Source organism: Nelumbo nucifera, chromosome 5, assembly GCF_055504915.1.
Source record: "Nelumbo nucifera cultivar China Antique chromosome 5, China Antique-T2T, whole genome shotgun sequence".
NCBI lineage: Eukaryota > Viridiplantae > Streptophyta > Magnoliopsida > Proteales > Nelumbonaceae > Nelumbo > Nelumbo nucifera.
In genome coordinates this window covers 15,518,212-15,533,562 of record NC_142653.1, presented here as the reverse complement: position 1 = coordinate 15,533,562, position 15,351 = coordinate 15,518,212, and positions in this window count along the sequence as shown.

The following is a 15,351-nucleotide window of genomic DNA, read 5'->3' as shown; positions in this document are numbered from 1 at the left end:
AGTGAGTCGTGCATGTGCGTGGACTTCTCCACTACTTTCAGGGAAGTAGCCCGTACATGGTACCGAAACTTGGCTCCTTGATTGATAAGAAGTTGGGCGCAGTTCGCACAGGCCTTCACGTCCCACTTTGTCACCAGTAAACGGTGCCCGCGAACTGAAGAAAGCCTCCTCAGCATAGTGCAGAGAGAGGGAGAGTCCATCCGGGGCTATATCAAGCGGTTCAACGATGCTTGCATGCAGATACCGCACCTGGACCCTGCCGTACACCTTGCAGCATCCAAGAAAGGCATGACACACAAAAGGTTCAAATGGCATATGGTCGTCAACCAACCAGCAACCATAACCGAGTTTCTGAAGCTCGCGGACAGGTTCATAGCCACCAAAGAGGAGATCAACCAAAAGGGCGAGGGCGTGCCCAAAAAAAGAAAGAGGGAAGGAGAGCCTTTTGGTCAAGGGGACAACCGAAAGAAAAAAAATACAGCTCGGGGGGCAAAGTCGGGTCAATTGTTCTGAGCTTCTGTAGCGGACTGAGCTGATTACACCCCACTGAACGCAAAACAAGCCGAAATCCTGATGGCGATCAAGGATGCCCCGTACGTGAAGTGGCCACCCCATCTGAAGGGAAATCCCAATGAGAGAAATAAGAATCTGTATTGCAGTTTTCACAAAGATCACGACTATAGTACCGAGAGTTGTAAAAACCTCCGCGACGAGATAGAGGAGCTCATCCGTCGCGGATATTTGAGAAACTTTGTACAAAACAATAATAACAATAGTAATAAAACAGGTCGGCAAGGGGAGCACGGAAAAGATGCTCCCGAGTCCAGCAGTAGATTGGCCGAACAACCGTAGAGGCAGCCTCCGGAGGAGAGGCCAGTTCGGGGAACCATCCACATGATAGTGGGAGGTTTGATCATTGCGGGTTGCACTTCAACAACAGCTCGGGCGTCAGTTCGTGAGGCCACCCGGGAAGAGCAAAACCCCCCAAAGAGGCCGAGGACAGAAGAACCAATTTTCCTAACGGAAGATGATGCGTGAGGGGTCCACTATCCCCATGATGACGCGCTCGTAATAAAGCTAAGAATCAACGACTTCGAGGTCAGGCGCGTACTCGTTAACTCAGGTAGATCGACCGACATCCTCTTCAAAGCGGCGTTCGACCAGCTTCAGTTGCAGAGAAGCGACCTGAAGCCTATGGACACTCTTTTGGTGGGCTTCAGCGGTGAAGAAGTCTGGCCCCTTGGGAAAATAACAGTACCTGTGGAAGTCGGCACATGGCCTTGTGTGGTCAGATTCAAACATGACTTCCTGGTGATCGTGGCCCCCACCCCCTACAATGCCATAATAGGGCGACCGATCACCCATGTCCTACGGGCGGTGGTCTCCACTTACCATTTGGCTATGAAGTTCCCAACAGACTTCGGTGTGGGGGTAACACGGGGCGACCAGCTCGAGTCCCGCAAGTACTATGTCGCCGCCCTGAAGGGAAAGACCAAGGTGGCCGATGACCTCGAACTGGAGCAGCCTACGGAGCAAGGCGAGGAACGAGCCGCGCCCACAGAAGAAACAGTCGTAGTCTCGACCTCAGCGGCAGACCCAGCTCAGACGCTTCAGATCGGTGATTCTGTCCAGAAGCCTTTACGATCCGAACTAGTAAGCTTCTTACTTCGAAGTCTAGATATTTTTGCATGGTCCGCGGCAGAGATGCCCGGTATAGACCCCGAACTCATAACTCACAAGCTGAATACTGATCCTGTAGTTAGGCCCGTTAAACAGAAGAAACACAACCTAGCCCCGAAGCAGTGGAAAGCGGTCGACGAGGAGGTCGAGAAGCTCCTCGCAGCTGACTTCATAAGAGAAGTCCACTACCCGAGATGGGTAGCCAACCCCGTCCTGGTAAAGAAGGCCAACGGCAAGTGGCGCATGTGCGTCAATTACACCGACCTAAATCGGGCTTGCCCAAAAGACTGCTTCTCACTCCCCAGAATTGACCGCTTGGTGGACGCAACCTCAGGGCACGAGTTGCTAAGTTTCTTGGACGCCTATTCGGGCTATAACCAAATCAAGATGGACACGACAGAAGAAGAAAAGACTGTCTTTCAAAGGCTTGTAAATAAATTGTTTGCACCATTAATTGGCAGAAATGTAGAATGCTATGTAGACGACATGGTCGTCAAAACTCAATTCTCACATGAATTAATACAAGATTTGCATTCTGATTTTGAAATTCCGCGTAAGTTTAATATGAGACTGAACCCAAACAAGTGTGTATTCGATGTGACCTCAGGCAAGTTCCTAGGATACATCGTTAAACGGCGCGACATTGAGGCCAACCCGGATAAGATTAAGGCCATTTTAGATTTGAGACCACCCTAAAAGTTGAAGGAGGTTCAGAGGTTGAATGGCCGCATAGCCGCCCTGAGCCGCTTCATGTCCAAGTCGGCGGACCGTTGTGTGCCGTTCTTTAAGGCAATTAAGAGCAAAGGGTTCGAATGGACCCAAAACTGCCAGCTTGCGTTTGACGAGCTCAAAAATACCTCGCTAGTATGCCGATCTTAACCCGGCCCGAGGAGGGCGATGTATTGGAACTGTACCTCTCGGCGAGCGACGAAGTGGTCAGTTCAGTACTAATAAAGGAAGTAGATTGGGTCCAACGACCCATCTATTATGTTAGTAAAGTACTGCAGGGAGGAGAGACGAGATACCAAGAAATAGAAAAGCTAGCATACGCACTAGTAATTGCAGCTCGAAAGCTCCGCCCGTACTTCCAAGCTCATATTGTTATCGTCCTCACCGACAAACCTCTGAGGAAAGTCTTACTTAAGCCCGAGGTCTCTGGTCGGTTGACAAAGTGGGCCGTTGAGCTCAGCGATTACGACCTCCAGTACAAGCCGCGAACTGCCATTAAGGCTCAAGCCTTAGCAGATTTCATCGCCAAGTGCACATTCAGCTCCGAAGTTCCCAGGTCGGTTGAGCACGAAGTCCCTAGTTCGGGTGAGCCCGAAGCTCCCCTATCGGTTTAATCTGAGCCCCGTGGGGTAGCAGCCAGTGTGGCATCTCTTCTAGCTAGGCCAAGCGCGAGCTGGGATGAGGAGCCCTGGATCCTTCATGTAGATGGCTCCTCAAACCAACAGGGCAGCGGAGCCGGAATAGTTCTACACGGACCAAGTGGCACGAAACTGGAGTATGCGCTACGCTTCGAGTTCGCGACATCTAACAATGAAGCAGAGTACAAGGGGTTGAAAGCTGGACTAGCCCTAACTAGAGAAAAAAAAAGCGAATCACATCGTTATCTGCAGCGACTCCCAGCTCGTGGTCAACCAGGTCACCGGCGAGTACGAAGCTCGCGAGTCAACCATGATAGCTTAGCCAAAGTCAGAGAGGCCCTGCTCAACTTTCAGTCACACTTTGTCAGGCAAATCCTAAGGTTGGAGAACATTCAGGCCGATGCCCTGTCCAGATTAGCCAGCGCCAGCGACAACACCATGAGAACCGTGTACATAGAGGACTTGCCTCGGCCTAGCATTCTCGGGGGGGCAGAGGAGGTTGCACCCGTCGTTCAAGCAGAGCCGAGTTGGATTGACCCGCTCGCGAGCTTCTTGCTACACGGGACCCTCCCTGTGGATCGCAATGCAGCCAGAAGGGTGCAGCACCAGACAGCCAAATATGTCATGATAGACAAACGGCTATACCGGAGATCCTACACGCTCCCCTACTTGCGTTGCTTGTGACCCACCGAAGCCGAGCTCGTACTCCGCGACACTCATGAAGGTTTGTGTGGCAGACACTTGGGAGGCAGGGCCCTCGCCCAAAAGACACTTTGACAAGGGTATTATTGGCCAACAATGAAGGCAGATGCCATTGAACTTGTTAGAAAATGTGACACGTGCCAGAGACATGCCAATATTCACCACCAACCCGTCGCCGACCTCAAGTTTCTCACCAGCCCGTGGCCCTGTGCATAGTGGGGCATCGATCTACTCGGGCCATTCCCACTAGCAACGGGTGGAAGGAAGTTCTTAGTAGTAGCAGTGGTCTACTTTACCAAGTGGGTATAAGTCGAACCCCTCGTAACGATCACAACCCGAAATGTTCAAAACTTCTTTTGGAAGAACATCGTGTGCCGCTTCGGATTACCTTGGGTATTGATTTCCAACAACGGCAAACAGTTCGAGGACATCAAGTTTCAAGACTGGTGCCAAGACATGGGAATCCGACAGAATTTTACTTCAGTCGCACACCCTCAAGCAAATGGTCAGGTAGAAGTCACGAAAAGAACCGTCCTCCGCGGACTAAAGGCACGGCTGGACCGAGCTAAAGGATTGTGGGCAGATGAACTACCAAGTGTTCTATGGGCATACCGGACCACGGAGAAGTCTGCCATGGGAGAAACACCCTTCAATCTCACCTACGACACCGAAGTGGTGATCCCCGCAGAGATTGAAGTACTTACGTTGCGACTAGAAGCATACAATGATTAGAAAAATGAAGATGAGCTACGTACCAACCTCGATCTACTCGACGAAGTAAGGGACCTCGCGTACATCAGGACCGCAGCCTAACAGTAGAGAGTAGCTCGGTACTATAACGTCAGGGTCAAGAGGCGGAATCTCCGCGTTGGCGACCTGGTCCTTCGTAAAGTTATGGTACCTGAGCTCGGCGCTGGCAAGCTCGGGTCCAACTGGGAAGGTCCCTACCGAGTGAAGCGAGTGCTCGGGGAAGGAACGTACGGGCTCGAGACCTTCGAAGGGAAACAAGTACCTCGGGCATGGAATATTGTCAACCTAAGACAATACTATCTATAAGAAGTGAGTAGGCCACGAGCCACTCCCAAAAGCCTAAAGGGCCATAATATCGAGCTAATACGACCTCGACACCACAGGACCAAGTCGCCTCTATGGCATGGGCAGACCTTTAGAGTGGGCCACGAGCCACTCCTCCAGCCTAAGGTCTGAAATGCCGAGCTAATGAAGAAGCCCCGGCAGTGTACAAAACTAAGTTGCCCCATCAGCATGAACTAAGTACTTGCAGCGCCTGAGCCGCAGGCGGCTCAGGCACGAACCTTCCAACAAATAGCCCGCCCTAGCATGCGAAGAGTTGAACCCGTAAGGACAACTGACGGCAAATTACCTCGGGTGTAGGTAGGTCGGGCATGTGCCCTACTATGTCCATCACCCCGGCATACACGAGGCTACCCCTACTAAACAATTCGGAGCCACGATGGCCGTTAAGGAACACCCACTTCAGAAGTTCAATTCAATAGGTTAACAACTTGGGGTGAATGACCACTCTGACAAAATAAAATGCACAAACTTTTGGCAAAAAGAAAGAAAAAAAAATCTCTTCATTACGGAAGATTCATTACATAAATTCCCTTAAGAATATCTTGATTACAAGAAAGAAAAAAGGAGGAGATTAAGTTTACAAATACAGGGGACAAACTACTTTGGAAGCTCGTTGCCTCTGTTAGGGGCCTCCTCGGGGGAAGTAGCTGGGGCGACATCCTCTGCTTCATCTTCGACGCCCTCATCTTCAGAATATGAATCATCTTTTAACTGACGCACGATGTCGTCCGTGATCCGTGAAGTAGTGATGGCGCTCATATTCAGGTCGGGGTAGAGGTGCCTGATTAGCTACCGACTGAGCTTGAAGCCCTTGCGGTAGGCCTCGGTCATCACGTCGTCAAACCTTGAAGATTTGACATAGTCGATGATGGCCTGAGTCTTGGCCTCCTTGAGAGCACCCTCGAAGATCGCGGTCTTCTCTCTTATATCTTCTCGGAGGTACTCCACCTCATTCTCCAGCTTCCACTTTGCCTCCTTGAGACCTTGTATCTCGAGCTTTAGGGCATCCCGCTCAGCCTTGAGGCTGTTCACCTCAAGCCCTAAGGCCTCTTGACCGACCTTGAGCCCGTTTACCTCATCCCTCAGCTTATCTTTGTCTCGGGCCAACTCCCCCTTCTCTGCCATTAACACCTCGATGAAGCTCTTCTGAGCCGAGGCGTCACTCTCCAGGCGGTGGATGTGACAGCGAGTTGCCCTCAACTCAGTATGGGCTGCGCGAGATGACTTCTCAGCCTCTAGAGCCCACCTCAGGTGCCGATTTGATTGAAGGGTCAAGGCGCGAATGGCGGTGTTCACCTGCAAAAGGGAAACTGGTCAAGAGGGAAATAAAAAAAAAAGAAGAAGAAAAGAGAAGAGAGACTTATCATCATAGTATGAGTGGCAGCTCGGGCACCGAACTGACCAAGAGTGAGTTCAGCCCACTCGCTGACCTCCCTCGGGTATGCAGCCAGCTTGCTCTTCTCCAGGCTGCACTGGGGGTTTAGGACGGTTTGACTCCCGTGGCCCTCTGAGCTAGATGTTGTCATCTCTACATCGTGAGTGGAACTCTCAGAGGCCTCGGTGACAGCCTCGGCAGGACGAGCCCCGGCAGCAGCCCCTGTAGCACAAGCCTTGGCAACGCTCTCAACAGCAGGCTCAGTGGGCTTGGTAGCAGGTTCGGTGGGCCTAACGGCAGGCTCTGCTACCACCTCGGACCCCTGAGGCACCGCCCCTCCTTCCAAGTTGATGATAGGCTTCGCTACCACCTCGGGCCCCAGAGTTGAAGTCTGCGGAGGTTGGGCCTCGGTTGAAGCTGGCGGGGACTCAACGTGCGCCTTCTTGGTTACGCGTTTCTTTCTCTTCATCTGGCGAAAGAGCTTCTGGCTATCTATTCTCTCCGCCTCCATGGGACCTGCAGCAAGACACGACATTAGCAATCCGAAGTAAACATACGTGCAAAAGGCCGAAGTAAAGCGAAACCTACCCGAGCTCAAACCGGCCTGGATGAGCTTCTCTTCGGATGTGAAGTCTTTATAATTTAGCCCGAGCTGAGCCAGCATCTGGAGTGCCTTCTTGGTCTTCCCATCTAAGATGACACCGGGGTCTTGAACAGCCACCCTCCTGTCAGTAGGGAAGGACCACCCCGTGCTGCTCCAAACTACAAAGTAGTCCCGCTTCTAGGCCGGGACTTTACTCGGGAGTTTGTGCATGAGCTTGAACCCTAGGCGGGGAGACAGGTAGTAAGACCGTCTGTGCCCAAGGAGAGTGCCCGAAGCACTCTTCTTTATGGCCAAAATGGTGCTAAGGATGTCTAGGTCAATAGGAAGAGAACGGTTGAAGCAGAGAGAAATGGTCCCAACTATATTCCGTATGGAATTCGGGTGAAGTTGGTCCAAGGTTATGTTGAAGTGCACCAGCACCTCAAAAACTAAGTGGTGGAGAGGAAGTCGGAGCCCGACTACTAATTGTTCCCTGAAGACCACGATCTCATCAGGACCGTGCTCCCATGGGAAACTGCCGGTAGGAAGATTGTAAGAGTACTCCCCAGGAAGATGGAACTTCCGTATGAGGTTCTGGAGTCTCTCCACAGTCATGGTGAAAGGGCCGAACTGATTTGGCACCCGACCTCGGTGGGAAGTGGATGCCAGATGACCCGAAGCCACCCGTACATCGGATGGCTAGGCGGCGGAAGGGAAACCCCGAGCCGAGGTGCCCACCTCGGGCTCGTCGATGAGGCTGTCTACGCTAGACGACATAGCGGACTGAAGGGAGAGAAACTGACTAGAAGGGAAAAGGAAGCTCGGGAGGACTCACCAAAGAAACACAACCGGACTGGGAGAACAGGATGAACTGGAAGACCCGAGCTAAGAGACCCCTGGCACGAGCTCAAATGCTAACGACGAAAGCTTGTGGCGAAGAAAATGGCCAAGGGTCCCCCTATTTATATCCGCAGCTGCGGGTTCATCGAGGCGAAAACGGTTTAGCGCGTTTTTGCCGTCCGCAAAGTCTAAGTCACGTGAAGTCCGTGCGTGATCTGGACGCGACTCGAGTCTTTTTCTGGTCGAACGAACGCTAGACCGGTCTAGCTGGACGTAGCGCGCGACGAGGCGGCATAAATACCAACGCCAAATCCACTCGGCGTGTCATGACCTCCCTGCGCTGGGTCATCGCCGCCAGCACAGGGAGTGGGGGGCTATTGATGGAGGGTGATTTGGCCCGACCTCGCAGCGCGGGTACACGTGGGCGTGACCTTGCTCAAATAGTGACTCAGCGTGACAGCTTAACTGGTATGACCACAACTCGGGGGGAGGGACTCACCGAGTTGTGCTCAGCAACTAGGCGGATAAACTACTCGCCAGAAGCCGTCTTGCCTGCATCTCCTCCTCGGGGTTAAGACACTTCGGGGTGCCCCGAGGCCGGGGTACCCTGACCTTTCTCGATACCCGAGCTCCTCTCGATGGACTTCGGGCCACTCCCCAACGGGAGCTCACTGACCCACCTCTAGACACCCCGGGGTGAAAACACTTCGGGCCAGACAGCTTGACATAGCTTGCCACAGGCAGCTCACTACCTATGGGATAGCCCGACACAGGGTAACTCGCGAAAGGGTAGTTCGGCACATCGCCGAAAGATCTCCTGCCCGACAACCATACCCGACAAATCTGGGAGCAGCAGCCACGCCCCTCGTCAGACATCGTCGCGCCTGCCACCTTTAGAAGTTGCCTTACACCTGATAGGAATGTACCCTGCGACGATGGCCCCACGCGTGCCACCTCAGCCTTGCCTGTAACAGCTGTGGTAGACTGACAGTGGCGGTTATACCTGCCCTGTCAAAAGCCAGGGGGCCTGATGCGACGAAATATTGTTATAAGGGGCTTATTCTCAAGGAACATGGTATCTTGGAATCACTTGCGCAATTTGCACTTTTAGCCTTCGTCTTTCCTTTGCTTTTCACACAGAATACTGACTTAATCGTTGGAGCGTTCCCGCCGGACAAACCCCCTCCGGAAATTCTTCTTCTTTCTCTTCATTTCAGGTACCTCTCAGGAGACATGTGAGTGTCAGCTACGGATCGCACTACATTAATATAGATGTGATTTCTACGGTTAATAGTGGATCTCTTTACCTTTGATGCCCACCGTGGGTGTAGGGCCTGTATGCTATAAGCCAAACGACGAAAATCTTTGTGTGTGTGCTTTTCTGTCATTTTGTTTTTATGTTTTCATTCTTTGTTAGCATCGCAACAAATGGTTTAGTAATCCTTGACTTCCTGTGTGTTGGTGTGCGTCATCCATCTCAATTTAAAAATAGAGAAAATATAGTTGTCCAACTCGTTTTAATATTCAAATTTAATTATGAGTTAGGAATATTTAAAAATTATAATAAAAATATCTTTTAAAATCTAAAGGTCCATTTGATCCTTAAGAATAAGGGTTTGGAATCAGAATAGAAATCCAACTAATTGGTTGGGCGGAATCGGATTTTCCATTCCCATTCTTAAGGAATAACATTTTTCGATTTGGTGGAATGGCCATTTCCTCTCTTCTCTTGTATGAAAAGCCATTCCAATTTATTCTAATTTTCATTTTCAATTCATGTCTAAATCAAACAGACTATTAAAATAGAACATTCTAATTCTAATTCCGACATATTTTGATTCAAATTCTGATTTTGACTATGAACCTATGGACCCTAAATGTTTTCTCATTTTCTTAATTTTTTCCTTCCTTGCATGCATCACAATCATGCTTCTCCTTCAAATACTACAATACTAATTGACCTTTCATTTAAGAAAATGAGTGACTTTGGGAGGGCTTCGACGCAATGGTTTTTAAGGGTGCAACTTGGGCGGGATTGGATTGGATTTTTTGTCAAATTTTAATGGACTCATCTTGAAGGCCTACGCCAGAGGCTGTGCAACTTGTGCATATTGGTTTATGGATTTCCAAGGGTACCCTACGTGGACAGTCTATAATCTATATTTGATGAAAATTTTAGGACCAAATTAGTAATCATTTATCCAGTGGTGGTTTAGTTGGGGTATATTTATTGGGTAGTCCCAACAGATACACGGAATTGAGTCTCGCTATTATCACCTACGTTTCAGTTATTAATATATTGAGTTAAATACCCAAAAAGAAAAAAAATCCACAATCATTTGAAGAACCATCTGTTTTAGCGGTTTTGAATGATTTAACTAAATTGCTTCAAAGCAGCTGAACCGATTTAGCTGTGTTGATTTCAACTCAGCCCTCCCACACGGGCACTAAAGCGCAACAACTTTTGGCTTTACAAGTTAGGCCCGACACAAACAGTATATGATGTTGGTGAAAAATCTTTGAGAGCTCAACCTCTTTGAATATCTCTATTATTGAGAAAGCTTCAAAACAGTTAAATGGGCTTAGTAAAATATTCTATTATAACCTCCAAAACATCCTAAATAAATTTTAATTTAGATTGAAAAGTTAACTCATTAATGTAATTTGTTGTGATTTAAAAAATTAAAACATTAAACACGTGGTTATTTAAAGTCATCCCATGAGTATCATAATGATAGCAACTTTTTAAAAAATGACATGAAAATGGAATTGTTCTAGCCATTGTTTTTAGGTTGACGGTTCGACCACTTGGTTCAAATGGATTGTTTGTACTGATAAATAAATTAAAAAAATAAAAAATGGTTAAAACTGTTGAACGGGTCAACGGGTTGTTGACCTTTTCAACGGTTTTTGACCAAAAACTAAGTTTTAGGTAAAATGGAACTGATTGTTTGGACGGTTCCCAGGCCAAATGGTTTGACCGTCTGAGTCAACGATGATTCAAAAACCTTGGATGATAGAACACAAGGTCTTTACAGCTCGCTACTTTAGTTGAGTTGTAAACTAGAATTCGGGTCAGGTCACAAGTGTGATCGAGTCTGGATCATCTGTCTCCTAGGATAGAAAATTTTCTGTCCCGTCCAACACTATTCAACCACGTTATGTTCTTCCACTTATTTTGAAACTAACAGAATTAGGATGCTAATGGGTGGTGTGGACTTCAGATTTTATCAAATTTCTTTGATCCCTCATCCCTTTTCATTTCATTGTTCGATCGTTCCCACCCGAGTTCTCTTCTTCTCCCTCCCCTCTCTACCCACCACCCCTTCATCGGAGATGATGACGTTACATTTGAGCCACTGCAAATCTCTCTCTCTTTCTTCTCTTCTCCTCCTTCCCCACCGATATGTTGCATCGCGACACGAATCAAAACCCATGTCTTTCCTGGATGATAACACATCAGTTGTTGATCCCTATGGGAAAGGGTCGCGATTCGCATCACAAGAAAAGAAATAGAACAAGAATGTGAATTGCGACGGGTACAACAACATTGATGGAGACAGATGGAAGAAAAGCATTTGGTTTGTGGGTTAGAAAGCCTAAAAGGACTGAAAGACATTGAAATATCATTCATACCTCCACCCTATGATGCAAAAGATTATAGAAGCCAACAATTAAAAGCTTCTGTAGCTCCTGCTTTAGAATTTCGGACCATGAACTCCACGAGTCTAAATGGTAAGCACTTACAATAATAGACCCTGAGTTATATTTAAGCACCATGAATGACATTCAGAGCCTTTGGCCACCGTACCGGTGGAGGTGGAACCCAGCAGATATCTTATGCCAAAAATGAAAAAACCAACCTAAGCTGAAGCTGAGATCCCACAAACATAGCGTTTATCTTAGTATCTCGTTTATGGAGAATTAATTACCATCTGTTATGTTTGCAACTTTCCATTGCTTATAAGATTGCTTACATATGTGCAGGAACATATGAGTTTGCTGAAATACCAAGAAGATGCAATGCGAGAAGACAAAAGCAGAGCCCTCTAGCAGATGAGGAGAACAACACGGAAAAGCCAAATAGTCTCTCAGAAGAACTGATCAAGTGCTTGATAGAAATCTTCCTAAAACTGAATCAAACACTAGCATCTCCTCGACTGTGAAAGCTCAACCACCGTTCTTAAGCTTACTCTATCTTACATCAACTCAAGAGGCTTCAAGCCCAAGGCTTCATTCAATTGTAAGCTACCCATGTCTTACCTGGATGATAATACATTAGTTATTGATCCCTACGGGAGAGGTTTGCAATTAGCGTTGCAACACAATGTATTAGTGGGGAGAGAGAGAGAGATTTGCAGTGGCTCAGATGTAACTTTATTTCCGATGAAGGGCGGTGGGTAGAGAGGGAAGGGAGAAGAAGAGAACTCGGGCGGGAACGACAGAACGATGGAATGAAAAGGGGGAGGGGTTAAACAAATTTGATAAATCTGGAGTCCACACTAGCATCCTAATTTTGTTAGTTTCAAAATAAGTGAAAAAACATGACGTGGTCGGATAGTATTGGACGGGGCAGAACTTTCTATCCCTAGAGGATAGACGATCTGAGCTCGGTGTGATCCACCTTAATCCAAAGTTATCAGCTTTCCCTTTTCTTTATTTATTATTATATTTTTGAAAATGGAAAAGTACAGACAGGCGTGGTCCAGATTTCTGATTTCTACAGTAAATTTAAAAAACTACACTTTTGAAAATAGAATAATGGATTCTAATCCTGGGCTGAACCGTCATTATCCCTTTTGAAAATGGATTGCACGAGTATACGAGAGGAAAGCTTTGCTTTTTTGGCAGAAACAACAGGAAATCAAGATGCTCCGCAGAGGAGTAGCCCTCCCCCAAACACAATCCCCCAAAATTCGGAGGTATCCTGACAAAAAACCGGAGATAAGTTGTGGACATCGTTAATCTCATGGAGCGAGCGAGAGCCAACCTGCAACCGGAGATAACTTGCACCTTTATAATGGATAACTCAGGTCCAATAGGAAGAAATAGACGATGCTTGACTGCTTGTCATTCCCTTTAACCGCATAACCTCTACTCATGGAATCTCACATTTGACGTGGAAAAAGAAAGGATTTTTTATTTTTGGAAAAGTACCCTGCAGAATTTTGAATTTCATTGAAAACCTACAATAATTGAAAATGTCAAACACCCCATTTTATACAGTGATACCCGCCCATGTATTAGTATCAATTCTAAATTGGCACCTACCCCAACTATAAAATGGGGCTAAAAATTTTGACGTTGGGTTGAACCGATACAACACATAAATGGCTTAAAAGAGATTACTTGCTAGCGAAGATTCCTAAATCTGATGGACTTCGAAAAATAAAAGATAAAAAAGAAATTTCAACTTTCATGAATTGTAATTGAGGGAAAATTGTCAACACTTATGTGGCGTTTGATAACACTCTTAAGAGGTCTGAAATCTGAAATCATTACTTTTCAGATTCAAGAAGTGTTTGGGTATGCATATGAACGTTGATCTGAAAGTGTATTTGAGATATAAAATGTTTAGACCGCAGGCCATCACTGAGAGCACTTAAATGCGTTTTGGATGTGTTCAAAAGTCTAAAATGCTCCTGATAATATTCAAATAGGCATCCCTTTTAAACCAAATTTCTCCTCATTCGAGCTCCCAACCATCGGTGACATAGCAGCCATGTCTCCTAGTGATCTAGGTTTCCGTTCTCCCGATGACCTATATTCTAGTGATCAACGGCTGTCTAGTGGTCAATATTATGTTCTTTCAACGACCATCAGTGACTCATTTCCTAGGACATTTTTGTCAATGTCATGACAACAGAGGGAGAGAAATGGAGAACTCGAAAGGAGATGGCATGGAGAACTCATTTTCATTCTTTCGATTTCTCTCTCTCCTGTCTTCCTGTAACCCTATAGTCGTCGGCGTTCGATTTCCCTCTCCCTCTCTCTCTCTCTCCCCCGTCTTCCAGCCACCGCTACTGCAACTCTCAGTAGCGACGATTAACATGTGTATGTCAAAAGGCTCTCTCTCTCTCTCTCTCCGTCTTCTCGCCATTGCTGCTACAATTCTCAATAGTGACGTGTCTTTGATTCCTCCCCCCCTCTCTCTCCCTCCCTCCTTTGTCTTCTAGCCACCGCCGCTACAACTCTCAGCAACAACAACAGTTCTTTCCAATTTTATTATTATTTTAATAAATTGATTTTTTACTTTTTATAAATTATATTTGTATTAATTATTAATTATTAAATATTTTAATAGTTTTAAGATATTAATTTGATAATTATTAAATTTTTTATTGCTTCATGTTCTTTATTACTATTTTTATTATTATTTTAACTCTTAATTATTTATTTTTAATTTATAAATTGATATGTATTTTTCAATTTTATTCTTATTTTAATATTTTTTATTTTTTATGATTTACTCATATTTTTAATTTAATAAATTATTTTTATGAAATAATGCAAATTGAACTCAAAATTACAAAATCATCTATTTTAGGGATAAAATAGTAAAATCAATGAATTTCAGTTGTTGAAGGTTTGATCTAACATAAACAACCTTCTTCATTCAGGGCCTCTAAAAAGTCAAAAAGTAACATGTCACTTTTCAAATTTCAAACACTTCTAATATCTTTTTAACTTTTTAGATTTCAGATTTATCAAACACCAATGGAAATATTATGTTGTATTTTTATAAATTTGTTATATTATTTATTTTTTTATAAAAATATGTATATATATGATGAAAATAATTAAAAAATACTTATATTTTTGTTTTTTCTTTATTTAAATTGGTATACTTTATTTTTTTCTTTTAATAATTTATTAATTTTTAAAGAAAACAAGTCGGATCAAATCAGATCCGAAGATCCAATAGTATTTGAATTCAGATCAAGTCCTATCAGATCCATTCGGATCTGACATGAACAATCAGATCGAGTCCTACCAATAATACATATCACAAAATATTTTCGTGACAGTTTGAATAGAAAGTAAGAATGATGCTCTAAAGTGTATCACCAGAGATCATAAGTGCGAGGGGTTGGCAGCTAGAGGAGTTACCAAAGACTTTATAATGAGTTATGCATGACAGTTGTTGGAATGTACATGTGAGTAGGTGTATGGAATGAAGAGTGAAAGGAAATCTTATATCTAAAAGACACAAAAATGTAAGGGATTTATATATAATAGTGACTCATAATGCAACAATTTAGGCTTTTAGGTTGTAAATGGTGTCTATCTCTTATGTACAAATCTATTGCATGTGCATATATGACACGGTTTTGATGACTCATGGTTCATAACTCCCTTCGAGGCCCAACAACAACAGTGTCATATTGGAGTGGGAACGATCTCCATTGTTCGATATTTGAAAGCCACTGCCAGTGGGAAGTGGGAACGATCTCCCATATTAATGATACCTCTGACCATCTGTTGGCGCATGACAAGAATGTTCTGATGTTCTCAAAGTTATCCGTACATGCCCTCAAATTGTAACTACCTTCGCCGAATACCTCATTTGTTCATAGCCTTGCACATGCGAAATTGGCAACTTATATGTAATTGGGAAAATTCTAGATTAGTACCCTGTATTTTGAGTCTAGTGCCATTTTGGTCTCTGAAATTTAAAATGTGACAATTAAGTATCTGAACTTTCAAAA